Below are 16,589 nucleotides of genomic sequence, written 5' to 3'. Positions count from 1 at the left end.
TTTTATAAAGAAATAGATGCAGTGCTGCGTGATCGGCCATCGTTTTGTCCAGGTGAAGGGGACGTTCACTGTGCATTTGAGCTTAACTCATTGAGTGCCAGCCACTTTTGGAGAACGGACGCTCCCAGTGCCAGAGTTTCAGAGCGTTTTCAGTGATTTCTCGAGGCCCACAGAATATTGTGTGATATTACTATGTAAACACCGAACACGCACAAAGAACGATGAGACTCTATTGTATCAGCAGCAAAAAAAAGTTTATTGATATCATTTTCCGTTCTTTAGTTATCAGCCGGAGAAGATAGGTCAAAAACAGCAAAAACAGGCGTTTCCATCTAGAAGCTGAGATATTGAGCCTTTTGTGAAATGAAGCATTTCAAGCAAATCACTGACTCTGAAACTAATATTTTCTGACCTGAAACATTCTGAACAGTAATAAATAAACAGCACCCACACCCCCCTCAACTCCAAACTCCTCCTCCGTGGGAGTGTCTCTGGTGGCTCTGCTCGCTGTGCTGGCTGCTGCGTGTGTCAGGCGTGTCTCTGCTGCCTGCTATGGCAGGCTCTGCTGCCTCACGGATCCACGTTCAGATGGCGGCCGCTCGTCGGGGGAGTCTGGATGGGGCTCGCGTTCGTCTGCGTTTCTGGGGTTTCGGTTGTGAGCTGGGATGAAGCTGCATCCGATTATAGGCTTTCTGCTGCGCGTTTCAAAGTGCGCTGCACCCAGTCTATTTTCGGAGCGCTCAGCCTTGTGCGCCGGCTCCCAGCGCGACACTGAAAAGCCAAACCATTCTCATGAGAATGGTTTGGCTTTGGTTTTATTTTCTGGCGGCTAATCGTGTGGAGAAGCTATGCAGCAGAGACGTGGGAGCGGATTGACTGCTGTTCGCAGCTAACGTTGGCTCCAGGCAGCCAGAGCAATCTGTGCCGCTCTGGCTCATGCATCGGTTTCTCTTTCATCACGGGGCTTTTTCTGCTTTTTTTTTCTCAACTTTCTCTAATCTGGAGAGCACTGTCGCCACCTAATGGGTCCATAAAATAGGTTATACACCTTCAATAGCTACAATATTTTTACAGGAGATGCACGAGGCTTTGATCCACGTCCCGCCGTCAAAAAACGCAATTGACGACTTTAGTCGTCATTGGCACTGAACGTTACTTTTTGAATTGACGACTTTAGTCGTCATTGGCACTCAATGAGTTAACAATAACCTCTATTTCCCTGTGCATGTATGCAAACATGCATGCACATGTTCAGGGGGCGCGCGTGTGATGACGTTCGAGCTGGAGAGCAATCGGATTGCAATCTGTTCACCCAAAACGCATGTTAGTGCCAGGTGTAAATGGAATCAGGCTGAAGTGATAAAATACAATCTGATTGCAATCTGATGGCAGAAAACGCATGTTAATGCCAGGTGTAAATGGCCTCTATGTGTCCCAGGCTAAGACGTGGGCTCAGTGTGATACTGTGCCCTGTGGCGTTAATTACAGAGATGGGGACAGTGGCGGAGTTTCCCCTTTTCATGGTGAAGAGTACCTCCTGAATGTGTAACCCCTCTGTCACAATGAATGCAATTTGTGCACAATGTGTAAATACATTTAATATGAATTGTTTAGGCCTAATTATTTGTAAAGTCACAACACATTAGAGATGTGTGTAGTTCTTCATAGATTTAGCCTCTTCATTTTGCTCTCAAATGCACCAGGTTGACGAATTTTACTTTAAAATGTACAAAATCTTCTTCTGGGGGAGAATCCCCCCGGACCCCCCTTGGGTAGCTTGGCCCCCCCAAGCTAGGGGCAGGCCCCCTCTGTAATTTGGGTCTGGAGCCGGGCCTAACTGTTCCAATAACATAGAGAATGTTCTTCTCAGTATCTAAATAGATAAATACTGTTCACTGGACTGCATAGCCTTTACAAATTGGACACTGGACACCCCCGTGTCCAAGGTGTCGGCACAAACCATATATGCACACGCTGGGGTAGACCTCCTCTATGACATCGCACTGTCAGCTAAGTAAGCCTAAGTCTAAGTAAGTAACTAAGTCTCTGCACTGCTCTCATGTAACTTTTGAGTGAGCAGCTTGACACTAATGTCATTAAAAAGTTACTGTGTACGCACTGTTACAAATGCATGCCATTCTGGAGCAAATTGTTGGATTTTATTTCATGTTCCTTTTTGTGAGACTGACTTTGTTAGCGCTTGCCTCCCTCTAGTGGCAAAAATAAGTATGACCATGTTGAGGAGGGTAAAAATGGCACCACCATGACAACTGATTGGAGCCTTTTCACTCATTGCAGCTCTCTTTGGTTTCAGCTGTGCCTCCATCGGCTGCCTGTCAAGTGCTTTAAACAGACTAGACTCCTGGGATCCTGTTGCAGATGGAATCAAATGATCATTGTGTTTTCTGTGTATTTTTCCTTTTCTGTTGCATGCCTTCATCACTGTGATGCTAGCAGTGTTGGGCAAGTTACTTTCAAAATGTAATATACTACATTGTGATATATCGTTAGTCTTCAATAATCACACAGGAGGTTCTCAGAAAACGTCTTTGCTGTTCAACATACAGAGCAGGACTCCAATACAGTCTAATGTGTTAGGCTAGCAGGAACACATCCGGGTTACAGAATCACAACTGCATTTATATTTATCACCGCAAGGCAGCATCAAAACCACTCTATTACATTCCTCCCCTTTTAGATTTATAGCCATTCATTTTCATAACCAATAACCTAAATAAAATAAGTGTAGTTTGGTCTCAACAAAATAAACAAAAAAAAATTCCTCTGCCTCTGACATGAATTTCTTTGAACAATTTGAACATTATTATTTTTTTCTTTTTACCACCAATAACTTTACAGTGCAGATGTTCATATAGCTACTGACTTGATACTTAGTATTTTTTACTAAAATTGGAACGATACACGACCGCATGCCAGTCTTCTCTGTATCGTTCCAATTTTAGTATTGGAACGGTCGCATGCCAGTCTTCTCTCTATGTTCCAATTTTAGTATAGCCTACTAAATTGGAACGATACAGAGAAGACTGGTGTGGTCGTGTATCGTTCCAATTTTAGTATAGCCTACTAAATTGGAACGATACGTTGGCCAGCCGGCAGGAAAGTATGGCGGGACTTGACGAGACTTGGTGACCGAGATCACGAATGAGGTCATTTGATCCCTGGGAGAGTCCAGGAAACAGCACGGGGGAAATATCACTCTGGTGCTTGTTGAGGGATGAGATTATGACGATATGTGGCGAAAACGGGAATAAAAATGACTATTTACATGCAGGAAAGACAGGCTGCCACTTGGCCCCCTTGGAGCTCCATTTTACGACTGGTCCTCGGTGGTACCTATACAAAGACACAACATACAGAAAACAAAAATACATAGGCCTACACTATAAAAACCTAACATAACTGAACATTTAACCTATCTGCTCTCAATGCATATAGAATAGAATATATTTGAAGCTGATTAATATACACATATTTATGTTTATGTTATTTCATATACTTCAAAGATGCAGGATGTTTATATAGCCTATTTGTTTTCCTATGTCAACATGTTGTAATATGCAAACAGACGGGTGATCTTTTTTTTGCATCCTGTTGTAAGCAAATAAAGTATCTGTTGACTAATTTGAGAGGAATAATCTCTATTTTGACTGAGATATAATGTGTGAGAATCAGTGGTTTAAGCATCATTTGTAAGCAGAGTATCAACAAAGAGGACAGGTTCATATCATCATGTCTCCAGCCCACCCAAAGACCACTGTAAATAGTTTGCATTATGAAGATGTCCAAATCCAGTAGGTGGCGGTAATGCAACATTTGGATGCCAACCGCCATATAAATTAAATAGAAGAAGAAGAACGCATTGACAATGTCCTGTCTCGCTGTGGTCGCGCTCGCACAAGATAGACATAAATAAGAGTTTGTCCACCCTTCCTCTAAACTTTAATTGACCAACAGGAGACTCGTATTGGTGATACTATCGGGATATCTGGAGCCGTTTACTTCTAGAAGAAGAAGAAGAATCTTCTCTCCCGCATGGTCTCAGATGAATGGTTCAGCAGCTTCAGCTAACGTTAGCTGTGAAGCTATGGACTGAGCTAGGCTAGGCTAGCTACTCACGCTAAGGTTGTCAGTAAATAGTTGAGGAGGAAAAGTTGCCGTCACTGTGTGAGAATGAACTCCAAAGTGCAGAAGCTGAGAACGGTGGTGAAGCAGCGACTGATTGCGGCTGTTGAAGAGGTATTTGTGCTGTTTGAAAGAATGATAGCAGAATACGAGGAGGAAGCTGCTCTTTCAAAAGAGAAGATCGACCGTCAACAAAAGCTGCTGGACACTGTTTTAAATCCTGAAGTGCGTTTACACAGAGCAGGTTGGTGATATTACAATTTTCTTTTCTCACATTCTATCATATTTCTGCAGTGGTGGACAGGGCCGTGGTATTCTATAGGAAACTGTGGACGATTCCAAGGGCCCTTGACTGACAGGGGCCCTCAATTTTTTTCTTTTTTACAGTGCACCTGAACGCAACATACAAGATACCCGTTGAATAAGTGTCCAAATGTTCATGTCATTCTGGCCAATACTCTTCTGTTATAACATTTCAGTCTGGAATATGGAATATCTTTCAATAATCTTTATGACTAAAATGCTAAAAGTAATCTCATCTGTAAGAAATGACTGTTCTACATTGAAGTAAAAAAATGTAAATAATTAACTTGTTGGTTTTGGATTTATTTTGCTTCAAGAGTGCATTGTTCGTGTGACCCTCAACACAGGCTTTGAGAATCCCGGGCCACTTACTGATACTTATGCTTAAATTAACCCACTCATATTCTGGTTTATTTCAAGAAAAACATTTTGGCTAGTGGAAATTCTAATTGGCTGGTAACTGCTAGCAGCCATATTGGCAGGTGGCCAAAAAAGCTAATTTCAAGCCCTGCAGGGAAAGCAAGTGGTGACGTAGGAGTGAGTGAGAAAAGGAGCAAATATTGGTGTTTAAGACTGAATAACGACATCACAACTGTTCATTTAAAATGAGTTATTCCTCTAAATCAGACTTCAAATGCCCCAAATTTTTCCGCGCCAGCGCCGTTCGGCCCCCAACCCTCAGCAAAATCTGGGAATTTTTTTTGTGGTCCTCTCTATCATCAAAGTTCCTGGGTTACGGCATGACAATATTTGTTCGGCCCCCGGCAACAATCTGGGTTTCTCATGTGGCCCCCCATGAAAAATAATTGCCCACCCCTGATCTAGCCTCTTAAATTGGTTCTCAAAGTGAACCAGATTCATGCATTTTAGTTTAAAATGTACACATTTTTCTTACAGGGGGCATGGCCCCCCGAACCCTCCAAGAGGGTCCAAGCAAGGTCTACCCACCACAATCTCTCCAAATCCTGTTGGAAACATACAGTTATTAGTATTTTCTTTCTTCTTAAAAATATACATTGCCTGTTTGTGTTTTACAATATGGATATTGTTTTATTTATAATTAAATTGAGCATTGGGCCTTTATAAGAATGTTTATTTGTATTATTTCAATTGTCACACTCATCGATAGATATTTGAGGTTTGTTTATTAATTGGGAAAAGGACCACTGGAACAAACGCCGCGAAAACATGATCCGGCTACTTTTTCAATCTGACTGGCTACTCAAAAGTTTGGGGAACTCTCTGATTTAAAATGAGATATTCCTCTAAATTGTGCTTCAAATGGCCAAGATTTTCCGCTGCCGCCCTTCGGACGGCGGCATCCGTGGGCCCGATGTGATATCCTTTCATGGGGCCCGAAATCCCTGGCTACGCCCCTGGTGGTGGATAGAGTAAACAAAAATGGTACTCAAGTAAAAGTACAGTTACTGTATAATATATTTACTCGGTAGAAGTAAAAAGTCATACAAATAATTACTTGAGTAACAGTTAAAAAAACTACTCAAGTAGTCAGTAACTTTGCGAGTAACTAGATGTAATTTATTACGGTAATGTTGTACGATGGTCCATCGTCGTCCTGGAGCATATGTTGTTCTCTGTGGATCCCACTCAATTGGGGGTAGAACATGCCATACAAGCGCCAGGATTGGCCAACGTCAACTTCAGTCCCCAGAACGGTCAAATAAAATCATCCACACGCTATGTCCCGCCTCTCTACCCTCTTTCAGTCAAAGCAATTTTTTTGTTTTCCGTCGGATACGTCATCACAGACCCTGAGATCTAATTTCAGCTCGTCTTTAATATTATGAACTAATGGTAACAAGCTTAGGTTAACTTACTCACAGTTTTGCCTAATGTGTGTATTTGTCTTCTCTCCAGATGTCCAGCAGCTGTTGGTCTGTAAAGAAGAGGATCTCTCTGAGCAGCAGGACTGGAGCTCCAGTCTGGACGAGGAAGTCCCAGAACCACCACACATTAAACAGGGACTCTGGACCAGTCAGGAGGGAGAAAAGCTTCAGGAGAACCCAGAGCCCCCACACATTAAAGAGGAACAGGAGGAACTCTGGACCAGGCAGGAGAGAGAGCAGCTCCAGGAGGACCCAGAGCCCCCATACATTAAAGAAGAACAGGAGGAATTCTGGACCAGGCAGGAGGGAGAGCATCTTCAAGGGTCGGTGGAAGCCCATATCACAGAGTTCCCATTCACTCCTATCCCTGTGAAGAGTGAAGATGATGAAGAGAAACCTCAGTCCTCACAGCTTCATCAAACCCAAACTGAGGAGAACAGAGAGGCAGAGCCTCTAGCCAGCAGCTCAACTGAACATATTAAAACAGAAGCTGATGGAGAGGACTGTGTAGTATCAGAACCAGCCAGGGACTTAGATCCAGCTGGTCAATTACATCCAACTAGGGATGGCAAGACTTCAGACTCTTCTGAACCTGAGACTGAAGACAGTGATGATGATCGGATGGAAACTAGTGAACCTCAGCCAGGTTTAAACCCACAGAAAAAAAGTGAGGTTCTTGGGAAGAAAGAGGTTAGTTGCTCATTTTGTGGCAAAATGGTATGTGGTCATTTGAAGAGACACATGAGAGTCCACACAGGAGAGAAGGCATTTACTTGCTCGCTCTGTGGTAACAGTTTTAGTAGTAAAGGAGTGTTGAAGAGTCACATGAGAGTCCACACAGGAGAGAAGCCATTTACTTGCTCAGTCTGTGGGAAAAGTTGCAGTCGAGCTGCACACCTGAAGATACACATGATAGTCCACACAGGTGAAAAGCCATTTACTTGCTCTGTCTGTGGTAAAGGTTTTAGTAGTAAAGGAGCCTTGAAGATACACATGAGAGTCCACACAGGTGAAAAGCCATTTACTTGCTCAGTCTGTGGTAAAGGTTTTAGGAGTAAAGAAGACTTGAAGTCACACATGAGAATCCACACAGGTGAGAAGCCATTTACTTGCTCAGTCTGTGGGAAAAGTTGCAGTCAAGCTGCACACCTGAAGTCACACATGAGAGTCCACACAAGAGAGAAACCGTTCAGTTGCAGTGTTTGTAGGAAAACATTTGGTTGGAAGCACCATGTCAAAAAACATAAGTGTTGTGGTGAGAGCAGCAGCAGGTGAAGCTGCAGAGCTGCTGGTTGAGCTGAACTGTTCAGCAGTAACAGAACAATAAACTAGAGACACATCATCATAGTTCATCATTCAGGAGGAAACCCAAACTCTTTTCCATTGTATTTTGCCTTTAGTCTCGCTTGATAAACACTGAATGGCCATCATTCCCACTCCATTATTGAGTCTAAGATTTCCCCGAATCGATCACTAGCGACCGACATATCTGAACGCATCACTAGTGAGTGATGTATTTGGCTACTCTGGTGTTATTTTCAGTTACACTGATTCTGGTGGTATTTGATAACTTTTAAAAGAAGAAATCTCTCAGTTTTGTCAAAAATATAATTTTAATATGTTGTTTAAGGATTTCAACCAATATTCTACCGCTAAAACACTAATGATAAACCACACCAACGGTTAAAACTTTTTTTTACAGTTAACTTTCAACCAAGAGTCTGTGTCCATCTCTCTCTTTGTCTTGCTTGCTGTATGTCTCCCTCGTCATGTGACAGTGGAAGCCTGCTGCAGCGGGCGAGGAGCCTTCTGACTACCTTCATGTAATAAATAGAGATGAGGAAGCAGACTTTTCCCCTTGGCTGTGACCCTGTTCCCTTGACTGGTCTCCTCACACTCTAACAGTCTCAGTACTGCAGTGCTGTTCCTGTTCTCGGTGCTGTTGGCCCACATGTTAGGCAGCAGAAAAAGTTCACCTGTTCTGGTTCCCTTATAAAGTAAGCTGGAGCAAAATCACACTGTTCTGAACTTTTTTGTGGTGATTTTCCCACATTATTTTGAAAAAAAAAAAGCATCTTAGAAAATAGGAGCAGTTTTCATTGTTTGCACAGGAGGTTTAGCTTGTTTGCATTTTGTCTGGTAATTTTATTTTATATAATGTTAAAAGTTATTTAAAAAAATAGAAGATTTACAAATATTTTGTGCTTTGTATACTTTTAAATGTTCTTGTGTTTTTTTATTGTGTTCAATAAAAAATGGTTTCTGTTCTTTAAACTGTTGTCTGTTGTGTTGTTTAAAGGATCGCTTTACCGATTGACAACCCACTTTGTATCATTATAATGTTAATACAAGCAGATGGGCAGTGTTTACCTTCGCTGTATGTTTTCCACATGGATAAAAAGGGTCCAGCTACGGCCAGAGCCAGTGCAGAGCACACCCACTAAGTACAGAGCACGCCCACTAAGTACAGAGCACGCCCAGGTGAGAAATGGAGAATTAAAATAATGAACACAACAATTTACATTGAAATGTGTCACTCGTAATGTTGACATTTTTTAAACTTAATTGTAACATTCACATTTTGAAAACTTAATGTAACATTACCTCGCCCCCCTATGAGGACCACGTGACTTGTGAGACTAGCCTAGATGTTGTCTATATAGTGAATCAAATTAACAGCTGAGAATTCAGACATTAGTAAAAAAAAAAAAAAAATTATTTATGTAATGTTTACTTAAACAATTGAGATAGAAATCTGTTTTACAATGTTGACCTGACCAAGAAGGCAGCAAAATTCACATGTCAGGGCATGACAAAGACAATACTTACAACATGGAAAACAATTAAAACTGGAGGGGCCAAAAAACATTACAAACACAAACGCACATTACAGAAGATATAGGATTCTAAATTACATTACATTTCCACAGGAGCAGCTAATGGTGAGGAACTCAGTGATCTTTTGTTTCAAACTAGACCAAACAAAGAGAAGAGGATCCAGGTTAAGCTGGACTTGCAGGTCATTCCAGGACCAAGGGCCAAAATAAGAGAGACTCCTTTTTCCAGCCTCAGTCCTCACACTTGGCACCTCAAACCCAGCCAAGTGCTGGATCTGAGTCTATAGGAGCAGATGTACCGCGGTTACTTGCCTAATATGGCTTCATACATTACATTTTGCCAAATTGCTGCATCCTGTGCGAAGCAAGTGAGGGCCAACCAATCAGAGAATATAAAATACAATGATAAAGTCCTATAAGCTGAGTTAGATATACATCTCAGAGCAGCATGATAAAGTCCTCTAAGCTGAGTTAGATATATCAGAGGAGCAGCATGATAAAGTCCTATAAGCTGAATTATATATCTCAGAGCGGGGGAGGGGGGGGGGGTGGGCTGGCATTAGTTGGTGAGATGGGTCCAGCCTCCCTGGGCCGTCCTGTGGAAAGCGTGGAGGTGAGTGTGTGATTGTGATTGGAGGAGTCTGGAGATCCCACCTGTTTCCATTGCCGCACCATGGCTTTCTGGAGGAGGGGCTCAGACACCATCCCCCCATTCCCGTGTGTGTGTGTGTGTGTGTGTGTGTGTGTGTGTGTGTGTGTCCATTGTGTCAATTTGGGTGAGTGGGTGTGTATCCCATGATGTAGGCATGCACCACAGAATATGACATAGGCCTATATTTCAAATGTATTTCAAAATATAGGCTACTTTGGCAAGACAAGGCAAGTTTATTTGGATAGCACATTTCCATACACAGGGGCAATTACATAAAGTGCTTTACATAAAATAAATACAAAGAAAAGAGCATCAAGAAATAAAAAGATGACAAAATAGAAAGATGTTTTACTCCTCTAAAGGAAACATGGAATCAAGAGTGGTAGGCCTATTAGTCACTCTCACACTGGTGACAACAACAACATTGTCAACCAATAGGCCTACAATTAAGTGTGCCTCTTCTTCAAAGATAATCACAACTATAGACATTGAACATTTAGCCGATGTGCTCTCAATGCATATAGAATAGAATATATGTGAAGCTGATTAATATACACATATTTCTGTTTCTGTTATTTCATATAGACTACTTCAAAGATGCAGGATGTTTATATAGTCTATTTGTTTTCCTATGTCAACATGTTGTAATATGCAAACAGACGGGTGATTTTTTTTTTTGCATTCTGTGGTAAGCAAATAAAGTATCTGTTGACTAATTGGGGGGCACGGTGGCTCAGTGGTAGAGCTGTCGCCTCACAGTCAGAAGGTCCTGAGTTCGATTCTCGCCTGGGACACTGTGGGCGCTGTGGTTGTGTTCCCCCCCATATCTTCAGTGCCCACTGCCCAGGTGGGGTATCTCGTCGTAAGGGTCTTTCTGTCTGTGTGGAGTTTGCATGTTCTCCCCGTGCTCCCCCAGGGGGTTCCTCCGTATATAACCCCCCCACTAAAAACATGCAGAAGATCAGATCGTCATCGTCATCTGACCAGTGATGACAACATCCGAAGTTGGTCCCCGGGCGCTGTACGAGAAAGTGACCACTGCTCCTGGCCTGCCCCCTGGAGGAAAGGACAAGCCTGGATGGGTCAAATGCAGAGGACATATTTCACCGGCCACCATCAGCATGAGTGTGTGTAGTGGCCGCATGCATGTGTTGTAGTGTGTTGTGTGACAATAAAGACGGGCTGCCGTCTGAAAAATCGTTTAAAATCGTTTAATTTGAGAGGAATAATCTCCATTTTGACTGAGATATAATGTGTGAGAATCAGTGGTTTAAGCATCATTTGTAAGCAGAGTATCAACAAAGAGGACAGGTTCATATCATCATGTGTCAAACTCAAAGTCAAATTTATTTATATAGCACCTTTCACACACAAAGGCAATCCAAGGTGCTTTACAAAAAATCATTGAAAGACAAGCAGCAAAGCAATGCATAGCACACAAAGAGAAAAAAAAATAATAATAAAGAAATCAACAGCATATCAGAACACTTTAAAAATTAAAATAGAACAATAAAACCAAAACTGCTACACGCTAGCAGTTTGCCTAGTCGGGGCTGGTACTAGCCTCTTCGCCTAGCAAGGCTGGTGATGCGGGTTTAAACCTATGGTTTACTATAAAACAAAAATAAAATAGAGAGTTCCGCTCTATATCAAGAGAGTTCGGCTCTATATTAATACGTTTTCACTTTACAAGCAAAAAGGTCTCACAGACGGTGCGATATGCGTGCGAGCGTCCTCCTGTGACTCTCTCTCTCTCAGCCAGAGGGGAAAAAAATAGAACAATAAAAAAATTGAGTAGAATTAAAACTTCAGTAGTTTAGTAGCAGTTAACACATTCACTGCCAGCCGTTTTTTTTTTACTGTAGGTAGCTTCTGCCAGAGGGTTTTTTTGAGGATTCTGGCTCATCTTTCAAGAGCCGAGGATTCTTTTCTGCTAAGATTTTGTGAACACAAAATATCTCAAAAGAACTACCGTAAATTCCGGACTATAAGCCGCGGCTTTTTTCCCGTTTTTTGGCCTTTTTTGCCCCCTGCGGCTTATATAACGGTGCGGCTTATCTATGGATTTTTTCAGCAAACGGCCACTCGGGAACCTCCAAAATCTGAGATGAGGAAGCAGACTTTTCCCCTTGGCTGTGACCCTGTTCCCTTGACTGTTCTCCTCACACTCTAACAGTCTCAGTACTGCAGTGCTGTTCCTGTTCTCGGTGCTGTTGGCCCACGTTAGGCAGCAGAAAAAGTTCACCTGTTCTGGTTCCCTTCCCCATTTCTTTCAACACACCTTGCAAACAAATAAAGTTATACTGTAAGAACTTATAAAGTAAGCTGGACCAGAATCACACTGTTCTGAGCTTTTTTGTGGTGATTTTCCAACATATTATTTTGAAAAAGAAAAAAACGCATCTTAAAAAATAGGAGCAGTTTTCATTATTGTTTGTTCAGGAGGTTTTTGCTTGTTTCCATTTTGTCTGGTAATTGTATTTTATATAATGTTAAAAGTTATTTAAACAAATAGTTTAGTTAGAAGATGTACAAATATTTTGTACTTTGTATACTTTTTTATTTTGTTGTGAGAGTGTAAAACATCTTTCTATTTTGTCATCTTTTTATTTCTCTATGCTCTTTTCTTTGTATTTATTTTATGTAAAGCACTTTATGTAATTGCCTCTGTGTATGGAAATGTGCTATCCAAATAAACTTGCCTTGTCTTGCCAAAGTGGCCTATATTTTTGAAATACATTTGAAATATAGGCCTATGTCATATTCTGTGGTGCATGCCTACATCATGGGATACACATCTCCTCACCCACATTGACACAATGGACACACCAACACACACATACGGGAATGGGGGGATGGTGTCTGAGCCCCTCCTCCCCCCCTCACCCCCGCTCTGAGATATATAACTCAGATTAGAGGACTTTATCATGCTGCTCCTCTGACATATATATCTAACTCAGTTTAGAGGACTTTATCATGCTGCTCTGATATATATATCTAACTCAGCTTATAGGACTTTATCATGCTGCTCTGAGATATATATCTAACTCAGCTTATAGGACTTTATCATGCTGCTCTGAGATATATATCTAACTCAGCTTATAGGACTTTATCATGCTGCTCTGATATATAGATCTAACTCAGCTTATATGACTTTATCATGCTGCTCTGATATATATATCTAACTCAACTTAGAGGACTTTATCATGCTGCTCTGATATATATATCTAACTCAGCTTATAGGACTTTATCATGCTGCTCTGATATATATATCTAACTCAGCTTATAGGACTTTATCATGCTGCTCTGAGATATATATCTAACTCAGCTTATAGGACTTTATCATGCTGCTCTGATATATATATCTAACTCAGCTTATAGGACTTTATCATGCTGCTCTGATATATATATCTAACTCAGCTTATAGGACTTTATCATGCTGCTCTGAGATATATATCTAACTCAGCTTATATGACTTTATCATGCTGCTCTGATATATATATCTAACTCAGCTTAGAGGACTTTATCATGCTGCTCTGATATATATATCTAACTCAGCTTAGAGGACTTTATCATGCTGCTCTGATATATATATATATATATATATATCTTGTAAGTATTGTCTTTGTCATGCCCTGACATGTGAATTTTGCTGCCTTTTTGGCCAGGTCAACATTGTAAAACAGATTTCTATCTCAATTGTTTAAGTAAAGGTTACATAAATATATATTTCTTTTACTAATGTCCGAATTCTCAGCTGTTAATTTGATTCACTATATAGACTATCTAGATAGATATATATATCTATCTATCTAGATAGATATATATATATATCTATCTATCTAGATAGATAGATAGATGGATAGAGTCCTTTATTCATCCCCGTAGGGAAAATCTAGGCTAGTCTCACAAATCACGTGGTCCTCGTAGGGGGGCGAGGTAATGTTACATTAAGTTTTCAAAATGTGAATGTTACAATTAAGTTTAAAAAATGTCAACATACGACTGACACATTTCAATGTAAATTGTTGTGTTTATTATTTTAATTCTCCATTTCTCACCTATGGGCGTGTTCTGTACTTACTGGGCATGCTCTGTAGGGTGTGCTCTGTACTGGTTCTGGCCCGAGCTGGACCCTTCTCCTCCGTGTGGAAAACATACAGCGAAGGTAAACACTGTCCACCTGCTTATATTAACATTATAATGATACAAAGTGGGTGGATAATCGGTAAAGTCATCCTTTAAACATAACAGACAACAGTTTAAAGAACAGAAACCAATTTTTATTGAACACAAAAAAACACATTTAGAACATTTAGAAGTGTACAAAGCACAAAACATTTGTAAATCTTCTAACTAAACTATTTGTTTAAACAACTTTTAACATTATATAAAATAAAATTACCAGACAAAATGTAAACAAGCTAAACCTCCTGTGCAACCAATGAAAACTGCTCCTATATTCTAAGATGCATTTTTTTTCTTTTTCAAAATAATGTCGGAAAATCACCACAAAAAAGTTCAGAACAGTGTGATTCTGGTCCAGCTTACTTTATAAGTTCTTATAGTATAACTTTATTTGTTTGCAAGGTGTGTTGAAAGAAATGGGGAAGGGAACCAGAACAGGTGAACTTTTTCTGCTGCCTAACGTGGGCCAACGGCACCGAGAACAGGAACAGCACTGCAGTTGAGACTGTTAGAGTGTGAGGAGAACAGTCAAGGGAACAGGGTCACAGCCAAGGGTCTGCAAGTCTGCTTCCTCATCTCTATTTATTACATGAAGGTATCAGAAGGCTCCTCGCCCGCTGCAGCAGGCTTCCACTGTCACATGACGAGGGAGACATACAGCAAGCAAGACAAAGAGAGAGATGGACACAGACTCTTGGTTGAAAGTTAACCGTAAAAAAAAGTTTTAACCGTTCGTGCGGTTTATCATTAGTGTTTTGGCATATTAGTTGAAATCCTTAACCAACATGTTAAAATTATATTTTTGTCAAAAATGAGCAATTTCTTCTTTTAAAAGATATAAAATACCACCAGAATCAGTGTAACTGAAAATAACACCAGAGTAGCCAAATACATCACTCACTAGTGATGCGTTCAGATATGTCGGTCGCTAGTGATCGATTCAGGGAAATCTTAGACTCAATAATGGAGTGGGAATGATGGCCATTCAGTGTTTATCAAGCGAGACTAAAGGCAAAATACAATGGAAAAGAGTTTGGGTTTCCTCCTGAATGATGAACTATGATGATGTGTCTCTAGTTTATTGTTCTGTTACTGCTGAACAGTTCAGCTCAACCAGCAGCTCTGCAGCTTCACCTGCTGCTGCTCTCACCACAACAATTATGTTTTTTGACCTGCTGCTTCCAACTAAATGTTTTCCTACAAACACTGCAACTGAACGGTTTCTCTCCCGTGTGGACTCTCATGTGTTTGTTCAACTCATCTTTACTCCTAAAACCTTTACCACAGACTGAGCAAGGACATGGCTTCTCACCTGTGTGGACTATCATGTGTGTCTTCAACCCTCCTTTACTCCTAAAACCTTTACCACAGACTGAGCAAGGAAATGGCTTCTCTCCTGTGTGGACTCTCATGTGTATCTTCAGGTTTGTAGCTGCATTGAACCTTTTACCACAGACTGAGCAATTAAATGGCTTCTCACGTGTGTGGAGTCTCATGTGTATCTTCAAGTCTCCTTTACCACTAAACCCTTTACCACAGACTGAGCAAGTAAATGGCTTCTCTCCTGTGTGGACTCTCATGTGTCTCTTCAATTTACCACTAAAACCTTTACCACAGACTGAGCAAGTAAATGGCTTCTCTCCTGTGTGGACTCTCATGTGTCTCTTCAATTTACCACATACCATTTTGCCACAAACTGAGCAACTAACCTTTTTCTTCCCAAGAACCTCACTTTTTTTCTGTGGGTTTAAACTTGGCTGAGGTTCACTAGTTTCCATCTGATCATCATCACTGTCTTCAGTCTCAGGTTCAGAAGAGTGTGAAGTCTTGCCATCCCTAGTTGGATGTAAATGACCAGCTGGATCTAAGTCCCTGGCTGGTTCTGATACTACACAGTCCTCTCCATCAGCTTCTGTTTTAATCTGTTCAGCTGAGCTGCTGGCTAGAGGCTCTGCCTCTCTGTTCTCCTCAGTTTGGCTTTGATGAAGCTGTGAGGACTGAGGTTTCTCTTCATCATCTTCACTCTTCACAGGGATAGGAGTGAATGGGAACTCTGTGATATGGGCCTCCTCCAGCCCTTGAAGCTGCTCTCCCTCCTGACTGGTCCAGAGTTCCTCCTGTTCCTCTTTAATGTGTGGGGGCTCTGGGTTCTCCTGAAGCTGTTCTCCCTCCTGACTGGTCCAGAGTTCCTCTTTAATGTGTGGTGGGTCTGGGACTTCCTCGTCCAGACTGGAGCTCCAGTCCTGCTGCTCAGAGAGATCCTCTTCTTTACAGACCAACAGCTGCTGGACGTCTGGAGGGAAGACAAATACACACATTAGGCAAAACTGTGAGTAAGTTCACCTAAGCTTGTTACCATTAGTTCATAATATTAAAGACGAGCTGAAATAAGATCTAAGGGTCTGTGATGACGTATCCGACGGAAAACAAAAATTTTGCTTTAACTGGAACTAGTGCTGCACGATTTGGGGGAAAGGTGCGATTAGCGATTATGGTGGACAATATTGCGATTTGCGATTGTGATTGCGATATAATAAACAAATGGTATCTAGGGATGTGCGGGCATGAGTTTTTGACGGTATGATAACCTTGGACAAAAATACCACGGTTTCACATATA

The sequence above is a fragment of the Poromitra crassiceps genome (genome assembly GCF_964638095.1).
Source record: "Poromitra crassiceps genome assembly, chromosome: 5".
Lineage (NCBI taxonomy): Eukaryota > Metazoa > Chordata > Actinopteri > Beryciformes > Melamphaidae > Poromitra > Poromitra crassiceps.
Note: the sequence above shows the minus strand (reverse complement) of the source record.